The sequence below is a fragment of the Lepidochelys kempii genome, chromosome 14, assembly GCF_965140285.1.
Source record: "Lepidochelys kempii isolate rLepKem1 chromosome 14, rLepKem1.hap1, whole genome shotgun sequence".
In the NCBI taxonomy this organism is placed as follows: Eukaryota; Metazoa; Chordata; order Testudines; family Cheloniidae; genus Lepidochelys; species Lepidochelys kempii.
This window is the reverse complement of record NC_136393.1, coordinates 36204822-36212248: the sequence shown is the minus strand read 5'-3', so window position 1 is coordinate 36212248 and position 7427 is coordinate 36204822. Positions and strand designations below refer to the sequence as shown.

At 42.0% G+C, this 7427-nt stretch overlaps 1 pseudogene; it reads right to left on the bottom strand.

The window, feature by feature from the left end:
• Positions 1–1354: 1354 nt before the first annotated feature.
• On the bottom strand, positions 1355–7050 carry LOC140898144 (olfactory receptor 6F1-like; annotated as a pseudogene).
• Between the last annotated feature and the right edge of the window lie 377 nt (positions 7051–7427).

Below are 7427 nucleotides of genomic sequence, written 5' to 3'. Positions count from 1 at the left end.
ATATTCAGGCCTGTCTGTAAAGGCCTGTACTTTAAGAATTTAGGTGTATTCTTATCACTTGGCTAGTTAGAGGTATAAAAGAAAGAATCAAAATCACTGTCTGCCAGTGTAAGGTCCTTCTCTTACTGTGACAGTCTGAGGCCCTGTTCTTAGGCTAAGGCCTTTGGCTAAGCAGCAGAGGCAGCCATAAGCTAGGAAGCGAACAGTCACATCCTCACATTCCAAACTAGTCACATTGAAATAAGGTGCTATTGGGCTGTCAGGCACTATCAGGACAGGATTGTATTCCTATCACCTCCAGAGAAAGGGAAGTGCCTAGAAAATGTAAAAGGAAACTTAGTTTGATAGCATCCTGTCTGGCAAGAACTCACTTATCAATAGCTAGGATGTGAAATCCTCACTTCTGTATTATTTTGTCATTATCGTTCCCACTTTGCTATTGTTTGTCTGTATAACCTCTGTCTGGTTCTGTGATTGTTTCTGTCTGCTGTATAATTAATTTTGCTGGGTGTAATCTAATTATTGTGGTGGGATATAATTGGTTAGCTAATCATGTTACAGTATGTTAGGATTGGTTAGTTAAATTTCAGTAGAATGATTGGTTAAGGTATAGCTAAGAATATTACTATATAAATTAGGGGCAAACAGGAAGTAAGTTGGGATTTGAAAATAAGGAAAAAGGAACTTGTATTTAAGCTTGCTGGAAGTTCACCCCAATAAACATCAAATTGTTTGCACCTTCGGACTTCGGGTATTGTTGCTCTCTGTTCATGCGAGAAGGACCAGGGAAGTGGGAGAGTGAAGGAATAAGCTCTCTAACAACTGGGTGAAGGTTATTCAACTAGAATAAAATGTCTGCATTTCTCTGATGAACATGGTTTTATCTGTTTTTTTTACAAATACAATCAACTGATGACATTATTGTCCCCATAAGAATATGGTGTGTGATTTTTTTGTGCAAAATGCTGTATGTATAGTGGTAAATCCACACTAACTCCACTAAGTCAGTGGAGTTCTTCTCGGTTTATACCAGTATAAGTAAGATGAAAATCTATCTATCTGTCTCATGCTTTTATACTGCCACCCCTCACCATGTTATCTGAGTACCTTCCACATAAAATCAGTAGCCGTTAGAAAGTACCCAGTGGACTTCACGGAATGTCTGGTTCTTCTCCTTTTTTGGGGTCAAAACTTTACTTGGGGTTTGATGGCTTTTGATTTTCTGTTTGCTGGTGTGACAGAGTGGGATATGGCAGCATCAGATCATGAACTCTGTGTTTTGCTATCTGGGTAAATATAGACATGGTGACTTCAGAAGTCTGGGCTTGCTCAATAGCCGTCTATCGCTCTTTGTTCATGGCAGCTCTCCTACCTGAGAAAGGTGCATGTTACTTTGCTGAAGAAAGAAGAGAAATCACTCAGAGAAATCAAGACTGAAGTCTGGGGCCTTTGACTTTTGTTGCCTTTCACCTACAGGCCCTGCTGCATGGAACAAGTCTTTTGCTGTATAGGGAGTCTGGAAGTGAGGGGGGGGGGAGGGCGGGGGCATGGCTGGTGGGTCTGGAAGTCTTAATTTTAGCACATGACAAAGAGACAGGGGACCTGTTTAAGTGCAGAGTCCTACCCTGTGTCAGGTGCCAACCATAATCCCATGTAAGAAGGACTTGCAGGAGTTCATTCTATCTAAATCTAATCTAATCTATCTGTCTATCATAGGATTCCACACTGTAACCATTACCATGCTATCTGAGTACCTTCCACATAAAATCAGGAGCCATAGCAAAGCCCCTAGTAGACCCTAAGGAGCCAGAGACTCCATTCCTTTTTTTGTTCTTCCCCTCAGGGTAAAAAATATGATTGTGGTATCAGTGAAGTTGTTTGGTTCTTGCTTCTTTCTCAGATTTTTTAAATTTTATTTTAGGGTTTTTTTTTTTTTTTTTACTGGTGGATTGATTTGTTTCTTTATGAGGTGGGAGTGCCTGGGCACAGGAGCACCGGAAGCTCCCTAGAAGTGGGGGCGGGGGGCACCTACACCTGAACCAAGGCCCTACCCCCACATGGCCTCTTCCCCCAAGGCCCTTCCCCATGCTTGCTCCTCTCTGCCTCCTCCCCACCATCACTCACCCTTAAGGCCAGTAAAAAGTGGGAGAACATAGCCCTCCCACTTTTAAAAGCGATGGGGCCATGGCCCCCTGTCCACCCCATCTCCATTCTGGTTCCTCTGCCTGGGGAGATGTTTAGTGTTTGGGTAGACAGTGTTGTCAATGTTTTCTCATTTATTGGGCGTGCCCGTATGTCATCTCCTTGATGGAGTTTTCCGAGCAATGAGTGAAGTAACATCTTGTATTGGCCCAATTTCTGTTGTTGGGAGAGTCAAATTTCCAAGCTTACACAGAGCTCTTCTTCGGGTTTGGGAAAGGTGTCACAGCTAAATACAAGTTTCAGAGTGGTAGCCGTATTAGTCTGTATCAGCATGTTTTAAATTTTCATCCAGATTTGAGATAAAAACCAATTTCAAACTATTGAAATTTCCTCTACAATGAAAATTCCAATCAGCTCTAATTAGGGCTGGGTCTTCCAAAGATGCCAAAGGGACATAGGAGCAAAAATTCTATTGAAACTCTCTCAGGATACTTTGGTAAACCCAGCCTATGTCTTTACACTCCTTTGAAATCCCCAGCCTTAATAAGTAAAACATTTTCCAAAAGGTAGGGTGATACAAAGGTAAAAGTTAAAGTTTATTTACACTTTGATAATAAGACTGGTCTAGATACAAATATACAAAAATACATGTCATAAATATAAAGGGAAGGGTAAACCCCTTTGAAATCCCTCCTGGCCAGGGGAAAGCTCCTCTCACCTGTAAAGGGTTAAGAAGCTAAAGGTAACCTCGCTGGCACCTGACCAAAATGACCAATGAGGAGACAAGATACTTTCAAAAGCTGGGAGGAGGGAGAGAAACAAAGGGTCTGTGTCTGTCTATATGCTGGTCTTTACGGGGGATAGACCAGGAATGGAGTCTTAGAACTTTTAGTAAGTAATCTAGCTAGGTATGTGTTAGATTATGATTTCTTTAAATGGCTGAGAAAAGAATTGTGCTGAATAGAATAACTATTTCTGTCTGTGTATGTTTTTTGTAACTTAAGGTTTTGCCTAGAGGGGTTCTCTATGTTTTTGAATCTAATTACCCTGTAAGATATCTACCATCCCGATTTTACAGGGGGGATTTCTTTATTTCTATTCACTTCTATTTTTTATTAAAAGTCTTCTTGTAAAAAACTGAATGCTTTTTCATTGTTCTCAGATCCAAGGGTTTGGGTCTGTGGTCACCTATGCAAATTGGTGAGGCTTTTTATCCAACATTTCCCAGGAAAGGGGGGGTGCAAGTGTTGGGAGGATTGTTCATTGTTCTTAAGATCCCAGGGTCTGGGTCTGTAGTCACCTAGGCAAATTGGTGAGGCTTTTTACCAAACCTTGTCCAGGAAGTGGGGTGCAAGGTTTTGGGAAGTATTTTGGGGGGAAGGACGCGTCCAAACAGCTCTTCCCCAGTAACCAGTATTAGTTTGGTGGTGGTAGCAGCCAGTCCAAGGACAACGGGTGGAATATTTTGTACCTTGGGGAAGTTTTGACCTAAGCTGGTAAAGATAAGCTTAGTACGGTTTTCATGCAGGTCCCCACATCTGTACCCTAGAGTTCAGAGTGGGGGAGGAACCTTGACAATACAAATAAGTCAGGCATCAAGGGCAAGATATGTAAAGGTATTTAGGAACCTAGTGGGATTCTCAAAAGCATCTAGGTGTCTATCACCCGTTAAAATCAACAGTTCCCATCAACAGATGATGACACTAAACTGGGAGGAGTGGTAGATACGCTGGAGGGCAGGGATAGGACACAGAGGGACCTAGACAAATTGGAGGATTGGGCCAAAAGAAATCTGATGAGGTTCAACAAGGACAAGTGCAGAGTTCTGCACTTAGGACGGAAGAATCCAATGCACCGCTACAGACTAGGGACCGAATGGCTAGGCAGCAGTTCTGCAGAGAAGGACCTAGGGGTGACAATGGACAAGAAGCTGGATATGAGTCAACAGTGTGCCCTTGTTGCCAAGAAGGCCAATGGCATTTTGGGGTGTATAAGTAGGGGCGTAGCGAGCAGATTGAGGGACGTGATCGTTCCCCTCTATTCAACATTGGTGAGGCCTCATCTGGAGTACTGTGTCCAGTTTTGGGCCCCACACTACAAAAAGGATGTGGATAAATTGGAGAGAGTCCAGCGAAGGGCAACAAAAATCATTTGGGGTCTGGAACACATGACTTATGAGGAGAGGCTGAAGGAACTGGGATTGTTTAGTCTACGGAAGAGAAGAATGAGGGGGGATTTGATAGTTGCTTTTAGCTACTTGAAAGGTGGATCCAAAGACGATGGATCTAGACTGTTCTCAGTGGTAGCTGATGACAGATCAAGGAGTAACGGTCTCAAGTTGCAGTGGGGGAGATTTAGGTTGGATATTAGGAAAAACTTTTTCACTAGGAGGGTGGTGAAACACTGAAATGTGTTACCTCGGGAGGTGGTGGAATCCCCTTCCTTAGAAGTTTTTAAGGTCAGACTTGACAAAGCCCTGGCTGGGACGATTTAGTTGGGGATTGGTCCTGCTCTGGGCAGGGGGTTGGACTAGATGACCTCCAGAGGTCCCTTCCAACTCTGATATTCTATGATTCTATGAACAGTTATGTTTTGAGAACTATCAGTTAGCCAGTTTTTAACCAATTTACTGTTGGTTTTGTGTAGTGTTATTTTTTTTTAAAATAGTGTGATGTTACCCTGAATCAAACCTCTAGAAAAATGCAAGTCTATTACATCAACACCATTGCCTTCATCAATCAGAAATGTCACAGTTAAATCAAGTTCATTTGATAAAAAACACTTTCTGTGAAAACATATTGATCACCATTAATTGAACTTCTTTCTCCCTTGTAATTCCTCTTTGCTGAAAAGTGACCATTTTCAAAAATAAACATTTTTTGTAAAGAACTGTTGTTCTAGTGAATTTTTCTTTTCTTTTTTTAATTAAATTTTTCATTTCAATTTTTGACAACATTTAAATGGAAAACTTTATAAAAAATGTTATTGACTTGTTTCCATTTACCAACATGTAGGACCCCCAAACTTAGAACCCTTAAAAAGGGAAATAAGGTTGATTTTTTGAAATTCTTCACTAATTAAAAAAACAAATCCACCATCGTTGTTCATCATTCTGTATTTCCTGCATTTTGTTCTTTAGTCTGCTGTTTAATTATTTTTCAGCTATTGAATCAGGGAACAGACACAATGTCGTGTGAGTTGGCCAACCAGTCATACATCACAGATAATGAAAACTCTGGAGTTGCTACAAATTTAAACTTAGAACAAACTTCTGAGTACAGATTCAGTGTCACTAACATCTTGATCCTGCACACGCTTTATGCACAAGCTTTCTTTCCTAGTGTGAGTAGTCCCATTAGAGTCAACTGGACGACTCAAAATAATATAATTTACCAGCTGAGTAAGGATCTCAGGATGGGGGCCTAAATGTGAATTGCTAAAAGTAATGTCCACATAGGGCCTGATCTAAAGGCCATTTAATTCAGTTGAAAGATGATCATTGATGCCAACGGGCTGCTAATGAGACCTCTCGAGAGATTTTAAGGGACAGATTTTCAAAAGTATTTGTAGCTACCACTGAAATCAATGGGATTTGGTGCCTCATCTGCTGAAGTGCTTTGGAAAAGCCCACTAAACAACTATCTGCATCTTTAGACACCTAAATATCTTCGAAAATATGCCCCTTAGGAGCTCATGTCTGGTAGATTTTCAATAAAAATTAGGCTCCTAGAAGCCACATCTTTAATGGTATTTAGGGGCCTATCTGAATCTTTAGGTGCCTAAATTCCTTTGCAAATCTGGCCCTCAGGCACTTCTGAAAATTTTACCCAAATACAAAAGTTGTAAATGTAAAATTGGAACCAGGATTAAAAGAACAACAACAAGGACAGTTACTACCAAAGGGAACAAGAGCACAGGCTGAGAATCAGACCCAGTAACATCTAAGCCATTCAAAAACAACTTCGTGTCCCACTGAATAACCTTCCGTAAAGCCACTTTCACCTCTTTGTTTCTCAGACTGTCAATGAAGAGGTTTAACAGCGGAGTTACTATAGTATTCAAAGTGTTGACAGTCTTGTTCATGTCCAAGACATTCTGTCTGGAAGGCCTGACATACAGGAAGATGGTGGAGCTGTACCATATAATCACAAGAGTGAGATGGGCAGAGCAAGTGGAAAAGGCCTTTTGCCGGCCTTGGGCTGACGGGATGCTCCGTATGGTGGAGAGGGTGTAAATATAGGAGACCAGAGTTATTGAACATAATCCCAGGATGACAATGATCGAGATGATAAAAGCTGCCATCTCTATCACATAGGTGTCTGGGCAGGAGAGAATGATTAAGGAATCTATGCTGCAGAAGAAACGAGTAATGACATTCGTGCCACAGAAGGACAACCTAACTCTCAGAGATTCTGGGATAGAAATAGCCAGGAAACTACACACCCAGGAGCCAAGGGCCAGCTGAGCAGACAAGATGCTGTTCATGATGGTGCTATAGTGCAATGGGTAGCAAATAGCCAGATAGCAGTCATGGGCCATGGCAGACAAGAGGAAATATTCTGTGCCCTCCAAAGAGAAAATGAAGTATATCTACAGGATGCAGCTACGAAAGGGGATGGTTCTGCTTTTCCCCAGGAAAATCGCAATGGTCTTGGGAACACAAGCTGTGGTGTATCATATCTCCAGCAAGGAGAGTTTGCAAAGGAAGAAGTACATGGGGGTGCGGAGTTGATGGCTGGCCCTCACTAGGACTAGGATGGCAACATTTCCTGCAACTGTCAGGACATACATCATGGTAAACACCACAGACAGAGAGATCTGCAAATATTGACTACCGGGGAAGCCCACAAGGATAAATTCCTGTATCCTGGAATGGTTTTCCTTCTCTATTCCAGTCATAGGCTCCATCTGTCAAGATACAACAGACCATAATTCAGGAGAAGCTTTGTTACATGGATTGTTAGACATCACAGGTACAGTTTTCAAGGATGCGTGTCAAGGTTCCTTCCCCACTCTGAACTCTAGTGTACAGATGTGGGGACCTGCATGAAAGACCCCCTAAGCTTATTCTTACCAGCTTAGGTTAAAAACTTCCCCAAGGTACAAACTTTGCCTTGTCCTTGAACCCTACGCTGCCACCACCAAGTGTGTTACACAAAGAACAGAGAAAGAGCCCACTTGGAGACGTCTTCCCCCAAAATATCCCCCCAAGCCCTACACCCCCTTTCCTGGGGAAGGCTTGATAAAAATCCTCATCAATTTGTACAGGTGAACACAGACCCAAA